This window comes from Macaca nemestrina, chromosome 1 (assembly GCF_043159975.1).
Source record: "Macaca nemestrina isolate mMacNem1 chromosome 1, mMacNem.hap1, whole genome shotgun sequence".
In the NCBI taxonomy this organism is placed as follows: Eukaryota; Metazoa; Chordata; class Mammalia; order Primates; family Cercopithecidae; genus Macaca; species Macaca nemestrina.
The window spans coordinates 182,831,198-182,845,818 of NC_092125.1; the positions used below are offsets into that span (position 1 = coordinate 182,831,198).

The 14,621-nt window shown below is 37.6% G+C and overlaps 1 protein-coding gene and 1 pseudogene across 4 annotated transcripts in view; one reads left to right on the plus strand and one right to left on the minus strand.

Annotated features, from left to right (window-relative positions):
* LOC105495028 (Fas associated factor 1) overlaps positions 1-14,621 on the plus strand; it is a 504,146-nt gene that overhangs the window by 111,971 nt on the left and 377,554 nt on the right. The gene's annotated exons all lie outside the window — the stretch shown is intronic.
* On the minus strand, positions 171-990 carry LOC139362343 (small ribosomal subunit protein bS6m-like; annotated as a pseudogene).

Sequence of the window (14,621 nt, forward strand, 5' to 3'; positions counted from 1 at the left end):
TCCTCACCTCTCTCAGCAAAGGGGATCAAGGGCTAAAAATATCTTAGAAAAATCAAACAGCACCTGCAATACACTCTTATATAAAGGCCAGGCTTGCAAACTATTTCTTCTCATCCATGCTGCTCAAATGTGAAGGGATTAAATATAAGGCTAATCCCTGGTGAATCTCCTTACTTCTTCCTCTTCTTTGTGGAGTGTAATTTTCCTTTAAGTGGGATTGGGACAATCCCTTCACATTCCTTTAGTTCCTGGGTCAGAGGATGTTTGACAGTGTTTGGTCTAATCACATCTATGTTTGGAGACAAGTGCTCCATCATGCTTTCAACAGTTGTGGTTGGTGCATAAAAATCCACCAGGAAATACCTTCCTCTGTTGTGCCACTGATTGTGGGTGGAGATTTTTTTTTTTTTTTTTTTTTTTTTTTTTTAGATGGAGTTTCGCTCTGTCGCCCAGGCTGAAGTACAGTGGCGCAATCTCAGCTCACTGCAAGCTCCGCCTCCCGGGTTTACGCCATTCTCCTGCTTCAGCCTCCCCCGTAGCTGGGACTACAGGCGCCCGCCACCTCGCCCGGCTAGTTTTTTGTAATTTTTAGTAGAGACGGGGTTTCACTGTGTTAACTAGGATGTTCTCGATCTCCTGACCTCGTGATCCGCCCATCTCGGCCTCCCAAAGTGCTGGGATTACAGGCTTGTGGGTGGAGATCTTACAAGGAAGCGCTCGTTCACCTAGGTTTTCCAAGTTCCTATTGCTCCTCTGTCCATTGGAGCCTCTATCGTATGTTTCAAAGCAGCAACAGTCTGTGGCTGCGGCATGGCTTTCAGGATTAAAGCCAGCTCATAGCGGGGCATGCCCAGAGGCTTGATGAGTGCGGCTTGGAAGCGAGCTGGTTCCCAGGACATGAAAGGGCAGGATGGCGGGGACGGCGGGGACCTGGAGGTGGCCAGGCCTGAGGTCTCCCAGACAGCAAAAGCACACTCCAGCCACATGATCCCGGGCCCCCTCAGTCTGTTTCTGATGACAGCTTGTCACTTGCAAATGTACTACTTTTTTTTTTTTTTTTTTGGTATGCTTTGTAATTTTTATTGAAAGCTGTACATCGTATACAGCGTAGTATAGACAAAGGCAAATAGATTTTATGCCTCGAAAGGAGTCTCCCTTTCTTTCCTTCCTTTTCTTTCCTTTTTCCTTTCCCTTCCTTTCCTTTTCCTTTCCTTTCCTTTCCTTTTCCTTTCCTTTTTCCTTTCCTCTTTCCTTTCCTTTCCTTTCCTCTTTCCTTTCCTTTCCTCTTTCCTTTCCTTTCCTCTTTCCTTTCCTTTCCTCTTTCCTTTCCTTTCCTCTTTACTTTCCTTTCCCTTCGCTTCCCCTTCGCTTCCCCTTCGCTTCCCCTTCGCTTCCCCTTCCCTTCCCCTTCCCTTCCCCTTCCCCTTCCCTTCCCTTCCCCTTCCCCTTCCCTTCCCTTCCCCTTTCCCTCTCCTTCCCTTCCCTCTCCCTTTCCCTCTCCCCCTCCCCTCCCCCTCCCCCTCCCTCTCCTCCTCTCCTCCTCTCCTCCTCTCCTCCTCTCCTCCTCTCCTCCTCTTCTCCTCCTCCTCTCCCAGTTTTGTTCTTGTTGCCCAGGCTGGAATGCAGTAGTGGCACAGTCTTGGCTCACTGCAACCTCCATCTCCCAGGCTCAAGTGATTCTTCTACCTCAGCCTCCTGAGTAGCTGGGATTACAGGCGTGCCCCACCACGCCCAGCTAATTTTTGTATTTTTAGTAGAGATGGGGTTTCATCATGTTGGCCAGGTTGTTCTCGAACTCCTGACCTCAGGTGGTCCACCTGCCTTGACCTCCCAAAGTGCAGGGATTATAGGTGTGAGACACCGTGCCTGGTCATGAGTCTCCCTTTATGTGTGCTAAGAGTTTGAGTATAATTTTGAGTTGGGTTGCGTTTGAGATTTATTTCTCCCAGGAAATTTCTCCCAAGAAATTGTGCTAAGGAAGGGCAAACTTAGAAGGGATTCACATCTTGCTGAATATTTAGTTCAGCTTACCGAATAGAAAAGATGTTCACTGGTTTGGCTACACTAGGCTAGTCCTGGTTTGTAGTCAGTAGACAAGCAGTTAGCATCTTCTGTGCAGGTGGGGAAGCCAATCAGGAAGCAGAAGAGTAGGTACACAGTGGGCTTGCAGAGAGTGTGGGGTCCCTCTGTGCATGGACAGACTGCACATGGGGGTGGGCAATTTGCAGGAGCAGCAGCCTGGTGCTAACCCTCTAACCACAGGCAGGATGTGTGCAGGGTTTTACAGAGGAAGTCAGAGTCCTAGTGGGTGGACAGGAGGCCTTTGAACACTTGTTTGCATGTTGAGAAGGCCATGCAAAGGTTATTGGTAGGCTAAGACTGCAAGGTTGCAGAGAGAGGGTGTTCTGAACCCATGGCTGAGAATACTGGATATCCTCACGCTCATACTGCTGGCTTCCAAGTTGCAGCCAGAAACTACAGGTGAACATCTTTCTTCTGCAGTGTCCTTCCAGTGCCTTTTACAGAGAAAGGTTAATATCATGCTTACTTTAAAGGAGAGAGATATCTAAAGAGATTTTTCTTTTTTTCTTAAATCAGAACATAATTGAAGGATGCTTTTGGATCTGAGAGTCGATACATTGATAACTGAGACAGATGGAGATATTGGATGACAGTAAGCAGTCACTGTTGACTTAAGTTAGCTGGAAGTCCCACCACATTTTACATTTCTGTACCTTTTATTTTATTAAACCTTTATTTTTCTTTTATTAAGCCTTTATTTGGAATCGCTGTTCCTTGGTACTTAAAACCTTTTCTTCCACACAGCTTTTCAAACATTTATCTTGCTCAGGGCACCCTCTGTTATAATCTTGACCAAAACTTTATCATTACCAATCACTGCCACCTCCTTTATAATCTTATTTTCAGGTACCCCTCTTTTCTCACACCATCTCATACCAGTAACCTGACTTGGAAAATACTTGAAGCACAGTCGCATCTCTAATTTATTGATGCTACCACCTTCACATTGTCTTCCAGATTCTTTGTATTCATTTCTCCTGAATCAGTTTCTTGGCTCCATCATTATGTTGACACTGCTGTGTGACAAAAACTTGGAGCCCAGGTCTTTGGGCTCTAGATTCAGATTCCAGTATACTAGAGATGACAAACAGTTTTAACACTTAAATCAATTCTGTTCAGTTATATTTTGCTGTGTGCAAAGGCCATTAATAGTGTCTGTCTCGAGCAGTATATTAAGGTTTATGGAATTATGTACAGGTTTAGCAGGAAAAAGTGAATATCTGAGTATCTGCCATGTACACATATTTCTCCCTGTAGCCATGTTTGTTTCAAAGCATCTTAAAAATCAGTTGTAATTGACAACCTGTAGAATGGGAGAAAATATTTGCAAACTATTCACCTGACAGGGGATTAAAATCCAAAATATATAAGGAATTCAGCTCAACTGTAGAAAAACAAATACTATGATTAAAAAAAATGGGCAAATGATCTGAATAGACATTTTTCAAAAGAAGACATACAGATGGTCAACAGATACATGAAAAAATGCTAAGCATCACTAATTATCAGGGAAATGCTAACCAAAACCGTAATGAGATATCGTCTCACCCTAGTTAAAGTGGCTACTGTAAAAAAGACAGAAAATGACAAATGCTGGTGGATGCAGAGAAAGGGGAACACTTACGCCCTGTTGGTGGGAATATAAATTAGTACAGCCATTATGGAAAACAGTATGGAGGTTCCTCAAAAAATGAAAAGAGCTACCATATACCCAGAAGTTCTCACAGCTGGAATATATTCAAAATATGGGAAATCAGTATTTTGAAGTGATATCTGCACCCCTATGCTTATTGCAGTACTGTTCACAATAGCCAAGATGTGGAATCAACCTAAGTGTTCATCAAAGGATGAATGAATTAAAGAAAATGCAATACACACACACACACACACAATGGAATATCATTCAGCCTTAAAAAGAATGAAATCCTGTTATTTACAGCAACATGGATAGAACTGGAGGACATTCTGTTAAATGAAATGTCAGGCACAGAAGACAAATATTGCATGTTCTTATATGTGAGAGCTTTAAAAGGTTGATCTCATTGAGTTAGTGAACAGAATGGTGGTAACCAGAGGCTGGAAGGGTGGTAGGGAGTGGGGGATGAAGAGAGGTTGGTTTATGTGTACAAAAATAGATAGAAGGAATAAGTTCTGATGTTCTGTAGCACGGTAGACTGACTGTAATTAACAATAATTTATTGTATATATTTAAATAGCTAGATTTGGAGTGTCCCCAACACAAATAAATGATAAATGTTTGAGGTGATGGATATCCCAATTACCCAGATTTTATCATTGTACATTGTATGCTTGTATCAAAATATCATATGTACTCCATAAATATATACAGCTATTATATGTCCATAAAATGAAGAAAAAGAATTAGGTCAGAAACCATAGGCAAACCCTCTTATCAATATGTGACACATAGCTCTCAATATTAAAAAAAAATCAGTTCTGTGATCACTAGTAGAATGTTGAAGTAGCACATTTAGGTTTTAGTTTTAGAGAAAGATAGTTGGCATTCGGTAACATCTCTATTTCTGTCACCTGCCATGATAGTTTATAAAGCTAGTAAGTCCAAAATGAGTTTATCTCATTCTCTTATTATGTATGAATTCAAATATTATGTTGAGTCCCTTACTATGTGCTAGCGCTGTTTTAGGCACAGGGGATGTAGCAGTGAACAAGACAAAATCCACAGTCTTATTGGATTTTATATTCTTGAGCAGATGGGAGTCAGATAATCTGCAAAAGTAAATTTATAAATATACAGTGTAATTTTATAATATGATAAATATCACGAAGAAAACCAAATAGAATAGTAGAATAGCATGACTAAAGATATAGAGGGGATTATTTTATATTGTAGAGTCAGGTAGGGTTATTTTATGGGGTAGCATTTTAGCTGAAATGTGAGAATGAGGAGCCAGCCAGGTGACGATCTGAGGAAAAAGCACTGTGAAAACAGAAGGAAAAGCAAACACAAAGGCCCCGAGGTGAGAGCAGACGTGTTGGAGAAAGAGGTAGAAATCTAATGTGGCTAGAGTATAGTGAGCAAAGGAGTGTGCTTAGAGGAGAAGACTAAGCAGAGGTAGGGGTCTGGTTTTATAGGACTTTGTAGACAAGAATTTTGTGTGTGGCAAGAATATTTTAGTTTGATAATTCATAATCCAAAAATGATTTTTTCAGTAATGCATGTAATATTAAAATACATGCTTAAGAATGATCTAAAATTATACTGGTTTGGATTACAAAATGGTGTTCTCTTAATATAGACCTCAAATGGCAAGCTAAAAACTAATTATTGATTCAGGGAAGTAATTACCCAGACTCTTGGCTCTTTTTCTTGGTATCTACCTACCTCCCTTTCACCATTTGGGCTGCATCCACCTAGGAACTCAAAATCTAGAGTTTTTACATGAGAATGAAAGTATTGGTTTTAGTTAGTCAATGTGAAAGGGTTAGTACTCCTAGTTAGTGAGGATCCAACACTCCTGCTTAGGGTAATGGCTCTTAATATACTTACAGTATAACAGAGTCTTAAATTTTTGGTCAGTAAGGAGAAATAAAGTTCAGAATTCTAAGTAAGTTAGAAAGTATAATGAGGCCCTTGCATTCCTGGTCAGTCAGGAAGTGTAACAGAGTCCAAAACTCTTAGTCTGGAAATGTAATGATCCAGCATTCCTAGTTAGTCAGGAAGTATAACAGTCCAGCACTTAGGCAGCTATTGCTTAGCAACTGGTATGAAGGTTGATGGAAAGGAAACAAACTGATGGTTAAAGTGAAGTTTTGGAATCATTAATTTATTCAGACCATGCTTTTAATTGATCTCTTTAAAAATTTTATGTCCCATATCTGGGTTTTTCTTTTTATCTTAATAACTTTAAAAAATTTTACTATCTGGCTTTTTATTTTTTACAGTTATCTTCATTTCTTACCATGTTAACAGATTGGCCACTTCAAAATGTTGTTTTTCTTTTTCTTTTTTTTTTTTTTTTTGAGACGGAGTCTCGCTCTGTAGCCCAGGCTGGAGTGCAGTGGCCGGATCTCAGCTCACTGCAAGCTCCGCCTCCCGGGTTCACGCCATTCTCCGGCCTCAGCCTCCCGAGTAGCTGGGACTACAGGCGCTGCCACCTCGCCCGGCTATTTTTTGTATTTCTTAGTAGAGACGGGGTTTCACCGTGTTAGCCAGGATGGAAAATGTTGTTTTTCAGATAACATCATATCTTTCTTTTCTTTGCTAGTCAAAGGCCTAGGGCTTTATCTTCCTTTTTACTACAACCCTAAAGGCAAAGAAAGAAATGGGAAAAAAAGGCTTGGTTTATCCTATATTTCTTCTGAGTTTACTGGTATTTTTTTTAATGTATTTTGTTTTAATGCATGAACATACATGGATATTATTGAAAAATTTAAAACTATATGGAAACATAAAGGAGAAAGTCACCATCTTACACTACAACTTTTGGCACTTTGGTATGTTTCTTTCTAGTCTTTTTTTTCTTCCTGTGATTATATATAAGCATGTGTACATACATGCTAATTTATCTTAAACTCTTTTGGGTCACAAATATCTTAAAAATTTTGAAGCCTGTAGATGAGAGAAAATATATAAATGTTGAAGACAAAATTTTGTATATATGTGTCAAGCGGATTTAGGAATCAGTATCAGCAAGGGTCTTTTTCATTCACTATCCTGTGCTGTTGTTGCAACTTCTTTTAAGTCTTGTTCTTAGTGCTGTAGTGGAGCCATTGCTGCGCCAAATCTTTGGCCATAGTAGTGCTATTGTTGGAATGTAAGGTTACTGTTACCACTCTGACAGTTTGTGTTCACTGTTAGCTATTTTTATCAAATAATAGCATTCATGTGTGAAGGGACTGGGTCCTGATGGACTTCCAGTCTCAGTAATATGTGGCATCAGTACCAGTCTTAACTTCAGTAACCCATTTGATCATTTTTTTCTTGACTGAGTGGTATTTCATTATAGGATATGTTATAATTTATTTAATCTATTAATATAAATGTAGGCTCTGTAATTTTCTCTACCATAAGTAAAACAATGATGTAGTAAATACCCTTATATTTACTTGTCTGACAATTTTCTTGGGATAAATTCCTAAAAGTGAAATTACTTAGTCAAATTTAATATGAATTGCCTGGTTGTGCCTGAGAAGTATACCAATATATAGATAACAGTGTGGTCTTTGCTAACACTGGTCATTATGGAATACTTTTATTAGTTATAATGTTTATAAAGTGAAATACATAAATCTAAAGTATATAGTTAGATGTTTTTTGACAGTTCTATATGTCTGTGTATTTAATACCTTTAGCAGTGTATAGAACATTTCCATTGTCACAGAAAGATTCTTTATAAATCTTCCTGTATTCTTACTGGCCATCTATTTTTTTTTCCTTTGGTGAAGTATCTATTAAAATCTTTTGTAGATTTTGTAAAATATTTAGATTTTCTTCTTCTTACTGAGTTATAGAAGTTCTTCATATATTGTGGATACTAGTCTTTTGTCATGTATTTGTAGAATAAACACATTTCTGGTATGTGGCTGGCCATTTCATTTTCTTAGTGGGGTCTTTTGACAGTCAAAGGTTTTAATTTGAATAAAATTCAATTTACGAATTATTATTTATACTTTCTTGTCCTCTGTGGGAAATCCTTTCCTTAACCAAGGCCATAAAGATTTTTTCCTATGTTTTCTTCTAGAAATTTTACAGTTTTTAGCTTTTATGTTAAGGTATATGATACATTTTGAGGTAATTTTTGTGTATGATGTGAGTGTAGATTTGAAGTTTTTTTATTTTTTCTGCCAAATGGATATTCAGTTGTTTTAGCACCAATTTTGAAAAGATTATTCCTTCCTTATTAAGTTGCCTTGTCCCTTTTTGAACATCAGTTAGATATACAGAGATATTATGCTATGGCTTTGAGGAATGTGTTTGTTCATAGTATTGAAGTATAAGGAGTCAGAAACTAGGCTTTGTATGTTTGGAAGTTGATTAAATTTGAAAAGCCTTAGCTTTTTGAAATTCTTTTTCTTTTATTCTTTTTCAAGTATCTTGGGATGGCTGTAGTAGAATCTGATTTGTAATGTATTTGTTTTCAGTGTGGCATATCCAGATATTTTTCTCTCTCCTTTTTCAATTACTAGTTTTTGTCAAACTATTTTCTGGTATTGAAGGTTAAACAGGTTTGTAGCCATCTTGAAATAGGTATTATAAGGACCTGACAGGTCATAAGTCTCCTTGTGTAGAACTCCTCACTCTTGCTTCCTGTGAAAGCATAAAATGTTGGAATTAGCAAAATCCAGTCAACAGTATATAGGCCCTTTCTTTATTACTTTTATTTAGTGACATCTTTTTCTCTTGTCAGGCTATTATTAGCGATCATGGCCTTATGAAATTCTGGTTGAATAAAGCACCTGGAGAAATCGTAATTTATAAATATGAAACAAGACTAAAGTCTATTAATACCAGACTTCTTTGCATATCAAACAAATATTGTGAATTTTTAGCGAGAGTATGTGAACTTGGAGCGCATGGCCATTTGATAGTAGTCATTTGCTTGGTGTTGGTGTCACCATTATAAACTAACGCAAGCAAATGCATGTCATAAGTAGGCAGTAGCTTGATTTTTTTTCTTGTTTATAGAAATAATAGTAGAATTGAAATGAACTCCTTTTTTTCTGTGTTTCTTGCACAGTTGCCAATAAAAAATGCAGTCATTAAGCAAGCAGCAGGGTAAGAAATATAATAAATACATATTTCTTTTTATGAATAAAACTTCTCTGCTTCTTGCAGTAGAATTCTTTGTGCTCCAATCACATCAAAAAAAGCAGTACCTGAGGTCATAGGTGTGCCTGGTAGCACAGCTAAGTTGGATATTTTCTCCCTTGTGTTTTTATCACAAACATTGATTGATCTTAGGTGTTTATAATTTGATAGTGAATACTGGAAACATATATTCAGCTTCCAGTGTTAGTGTAGAAAGAACACCATCTGATGGATTGGTCGGAGTTAAATTTGAATCTGATTTGGATACTTTTATTGTTACAATTTTGAAAGAGTTATTACTAAATCTAATAGTAATAGTGATGTATTCTTTATAGTTATCACATTTAAGGAATTTTCAAAATAAAATCCTCTGCATGTTGTTTCTCTGAGAGGAAATTACATTATTTAGAATGTTTATATTTGCAAAACCCAGTAATGTCTGTGGGAGCAGCTGATTGTCACAGATATTTTCTAGAAAAATTGCAGAATAATGTGTATTTATAATTTAATTTTTATAATTATATAAAATATGTATATTTTAAATTTATAATTCTACATGCAAACTTGTTAATGTAAAATTATATATATTTATAACAAAACATAGCTTATATAAAATTATATATAATTATATATTTATAACTTACACTTTTACATTAATATGTAAAATTAAAAGTCATGTAAAATTTTACATTAACATGTAAAATTATACGTTAATGTAATATTTTATGTTAATCCTATAGTTTACATGAGTTTCATAGGATAAAATGTTTTGTTAAACATTTCGGAGCTTTGAAAATATCAGTTGATGAATATCCTCAAATATAGATTCTTCATTTTATTTTATTTTTTAAAGAAATATCTACCATCTGATGGTATCTGCAGGCTTTACCCCAGATGGTTCAGTCCATAAAACCATCCTGTTGTGGTATACCAAAATACGTTTAAAAAGCTGTGCATGCCTTTATGATTTGATTTTGTTTTTTAAGGGATGATAGAGGTGCTTTGTGTTTTTAAGGAACACATTGTATAAAGGAGCATCCGGCTGGGTGCAGTGGCTCACGCCTGCAATCCCAGCACTTTGGGAGGCCGAGATGGGCGGATCACGAGGTCATGAGATCAAGACCATCCTGGCTAACGCGGTGAAACCCCTTCTCTACTAAAAATACAAAAAATCAGTTGGGCGAGGCTGAGGCAGGAAAATGGCTTGAACCCAGGAGGCGGAACTTGCAGTGAGCAGTGATTGTGCCGTTGCACTCCAGCCTGGGCAACAGAGCGAGACTCTGTCTCAAAAAAAAAAAAAAAGACATAACATACACTTATAAAGAGACAATTGGAAGAATTGAAAGAATTCAAATATGTACTATTTTGTAGTTGCAATATAGAGTCAATATTAATTTTTTTTGACTTTGATAATGATATTGTGGTTATAAAGAGAATATCCTTATTCTAATGCTGGGACAGAGTGTCATAATGCTTGCAATTTACTTTCTTTCGAAATTGTTTCATTTTTAATTGACACATCATAATTGTGTATGTTTATAAGGTTGCAATTTACCTTCAAATGTGAAAGAAATGGTATATGTATTTGACCAGAAAGGATGAAAGTAAACTTGTCAGAGTATTAACAATTATTGAATCCATGTGAAAGGTACATTGATGTTCATTGTACTTTTCTTTCAAGTTTTCTCTATCTGGAAATTTTTTAAAACAAAAAAGCTGGGGACAAAATCTCCACAAAGAATAAACTGTAACATTAGGACAGTGCAACTTACTATTTTTGGTCCAATTTTTGTCTCTAACATTATCCTTTGTAAGAGATTATTGAATATATGTTCAATACTTATTATTTTGTTTCCTGCAGTTTAATAATGCTTCATGATTTTAGAATGTTTTGCAGTTTACAAAACATATGGCTGGGCGTGGTGATTCATGCTATAATCCCAGCACTTTGGGAGGCTGACATGGGAGGATCGCCTGAGCCCAGGAGTTTAAAGTTAAAGTGAGCTATGATCACACCACTGCATTCCAGCCTGGACAACAGAGTGAGACCCTGTCTCAAAAACAAAAATCAAAAAACAAGAAAACCCAAAAAAACAAAAAACAAAAACCACACACAAAAAAATCCCCCAAAAAACTACGTACAGAGAGAGTATTTATGTACATCCTATTTCTATTTTGTGAAATAGACGAGATAGGTGGTATTTTCCTCACTTTACAAATGAACAGTGTGAGTTTTAGAGAAGTATTCCCAAGAACATAGCTAGCTACTTTTGTGCCCAGACTTCCCTCCTAACCCTTGGAGTCTTCCCTTTATCAACCTTGATGTCCCACAGATTATTTTAAATGCAGTGTACCACAAACTTTTTCCTTTTTTCCTCTTTATATTATTCCTTGGTAATGGTGCCTTGATCTACCCAAATAGACCAGTCGCACATCTGGAAGGCATCCGACAATTACTATACTCTTTCCTAATTGGCTCTAGGGGAGAAGAAATGGGGAAGAGAACTAATGTTTTTCAAGTACATATTTAATATCTGGTTCTATGTGTTTGATGATTTTCATGAATCTTATTAAATCCTTTCAACAGCTACTGTGTTTAGATGGTGTCTCCAATTTTACAGTTTCATAGTAGAGATTTAGAAATAGGCTTAACGAGGTTAAGTGATTTTTTTTTTTTTTTTTGAGATGGAATCTCGCTTTGTCACCTAGACCCAGGCTGCCAGGCTGGAGTGCAGTGGCACGATGTCAGCTCACTGTAACCCTCCTCTCCTGGGTTCAAGTGAATCTCCTGCTTCAGCCTCCTGTTAAATGATTTGTTCTAAGTTGCAAAGCTCATAGACAGTGACTGTGGGATTTGAATTTAGGTCTTAAACTTTCTAAAGTCTGCATTCTTTCCAATGTACATAAGCAAATTTCTTTTAAATCTTTCTCTTAACTTTTTATAACACTACCATTGCTTGTGTGTCAGTTTGGATTACTGAAAGAGCCTACTTACTCAGTTTTTCTGTATTCAACCTTATTTCCTTTAGTTAAGCTTCCACGCTGTTGACAGAGTGATCTTTCTAAAATCCCACTCTGGTCATACTGCTTCTCTTCATTGATAGAATGAAAATGGCAAATAAAGCACTTCATATAATCTAGTTTTTGCCTTCTTTTTTCATATTCCCGTACTTCCACACATCTGTGCTACTCTTCAGCCACACTGAAAAATGGAATTAAAGCTTTAGTCTGTCATAACTGCTTGCCCTTATAATTGTTACTACCCTAGTCTTTCATTCTTTGCTGTGTTATCTGTTGCATTCACTATCCAAGACTCCAAAGAGTAAGTTCCTAAGGGAAGTCTTTATAATGCCTTCACTGGCTGTATTAGGTATTTTTCCTTTGCCATGTGCATACATCTGTTATAGAACTACATTATAACTATTTGTTTTCAAGCCTTTTGCTGTAATACTGTGAATTCCTTGAAAGTCATACCTCACAGATATTCAGTGTTCAGTAAATGTTATTATTGAATGGAGATTAATGAACCTCCTTCTAATCCCCACACTATGAATATACTTTTCCTTAGGGAGGCTAAAATATATCAGTTTTTCCATAGAGGTTGTTGTGACTTTCATATTTATTTATTTTGTTCATCCTGAGTATTGGAATAGTAGTTAGGGGACCTGATTTCTAGTTTCGGCTCTGCCACTTACTTGCCATACTCTTTTAGGCAAGTTAGTGTAATTTGGCCTTGGTCTCTTGGCCTCAGTTATCATCCACTTAATAGCAGGTTGAATTAAGTGTTTCCTGACCTCTTACCTGTCTTTCCCAATGACTCTGATTTCTTGGGAAGGGTTTTGAGCAGAGATATGACATGTTGGTAGTGGTCTTATGAGTTTCACTTTGACAGAATGTGTAGGATGGGTTGGAAGGGTGTATTAGTCCATTCTTGCATTGCTATAAAGAACTACCTGAGACAGGGTAATTTATAAAGAAGTTTAATTGGCTCACAGTTCTGCAGTCTGTACAGGAAACATAGCTGGGGAGGCCTCAGGAAACTTACAGTCGTGGTGGAAGGAAAGCAAAGGGGAAGCAGGCACATCCGACATGGCTGGTGCCAGGAAGAAGATGGTGAAGGGAGAGGTGCTACACCCTTTTAAACAACTAGATTTCATGAGAACTCACTATCATGAGAACAGCAAGGGGGAAATCTGCCCCCATGATCCAGTTGCCTCCCACCAGGCCCTTCCTCTAACATTGCAGATTACAATTTGACATGAGATTTGGGCGAGGACGTAAATCCAAACCATATCAAAGGGGATAAACGAGATGAATGCAGAGAGACCGTTTAAGAGAGTGATGTGGTTTCATGAGCGCCTGGAATGTGATCAATATTTGGAAAAGGAGAAATAATTGTGAAAGAAACTTTACAATTTGAAGTGGTAAGGGCAGATGTGGTATCACAGAAAGATATCTGGTCTTTGTCCCTGATTTTTGGCACAGAGGTCTTAAAACCCTTGGAATTTCCTGAGCCATAAGGGTAATAGAAGTGTCTTTTGTTCTAATGAGGCTACTCTTGGTGGGCCCCTAGATAGCTTCAGGATGGGGGCTGGTCGCCAGGAAGATGAAGCCTTGATTAGAAGCTTGGAACTTTCAGCATGACCTCCCCAACCTCTGGGGAGAGGACAGGGGACGGAGATTGAGTTGATCACCAGTGGCTAATGATAATCAATTGTGCCTATGTAATGAAACCTCCATAAAACCCATAAACAACGGGATTTGGAGAGCTTCTAGATTGATGAATGCAGTGAGGTGCTGAGATGTTGGCATAGCTGGAGAGTGCATGGAAGCACTGTCTCCCACACTCCCGCCCCCACACACCTTACCACCCTATGTATCTTTTCCATTTGGCTGTTCCTGAGTTCTTTTTTTTTTTTTTTTTTTTTTTTAAATAATAAGCCTGTAATGGTAAGGAAAAAGCATTTTCCTGAGTTCTGTGAGAACCAGCAAAATATCAAACCTCAGGAGGGGGTTGTGCAAACTTCAAATTTGTAGCCAAGATGGACTGCATTGTGGGTAACCAGGGAACCTAATACTTGGAATTGGCATTTGAAATGAGGGCAATCTTTTGGGACTCTTAAATCTACAGAGTCCGACACTAACCCTGGGTAGTTAGTGTCAGAATAGAATTGAATTGTTGGAGACCCAGCTGGTGTTCAGAGGATTGGAGAATTGTAAAGTTGATGTCAGGATTGGTTGGTGTAAGGGGGGGGAAAAAGGCCATAACAGCGTAGTAGAGTGATTATCTTCTCTGCAGATCCTGTCTTCCCTGCAAAAAAGGACTCCAGGATTTGAAGCCTGTGTTGACTTAAACAGACAACTAGGTATTGTATTTTGAGATAAATAAATAGCTTAATTTTTTTTCTTATTTCTGCCTTATTTTCCAAAGAGGATGGGAAGAAATGGAACTTTATAACTAGAGGCATAGTTATTTTCAGATTTACACAGAAAATGTTATTTTCCCACATGGGGAAACAGCTCCCTAAAACACACAGAAAGAGGATTATCAGTCAGAAACAGCATAAAGACAGGGAAAAGAGATTGGGAACCTTCAGTAAAAACAAATAACTATCCGTACTTGCTCATCATTTTCCAAGTTTGTGAAGTTTTGGTTTTGAGGATTTTCTTCACTTGGACTTGCGCTGTGAGGAAGGTCTTCTTCTTAATATTATTGAAATTGCGCACCTTAAATTTAGTATTTGTCAAA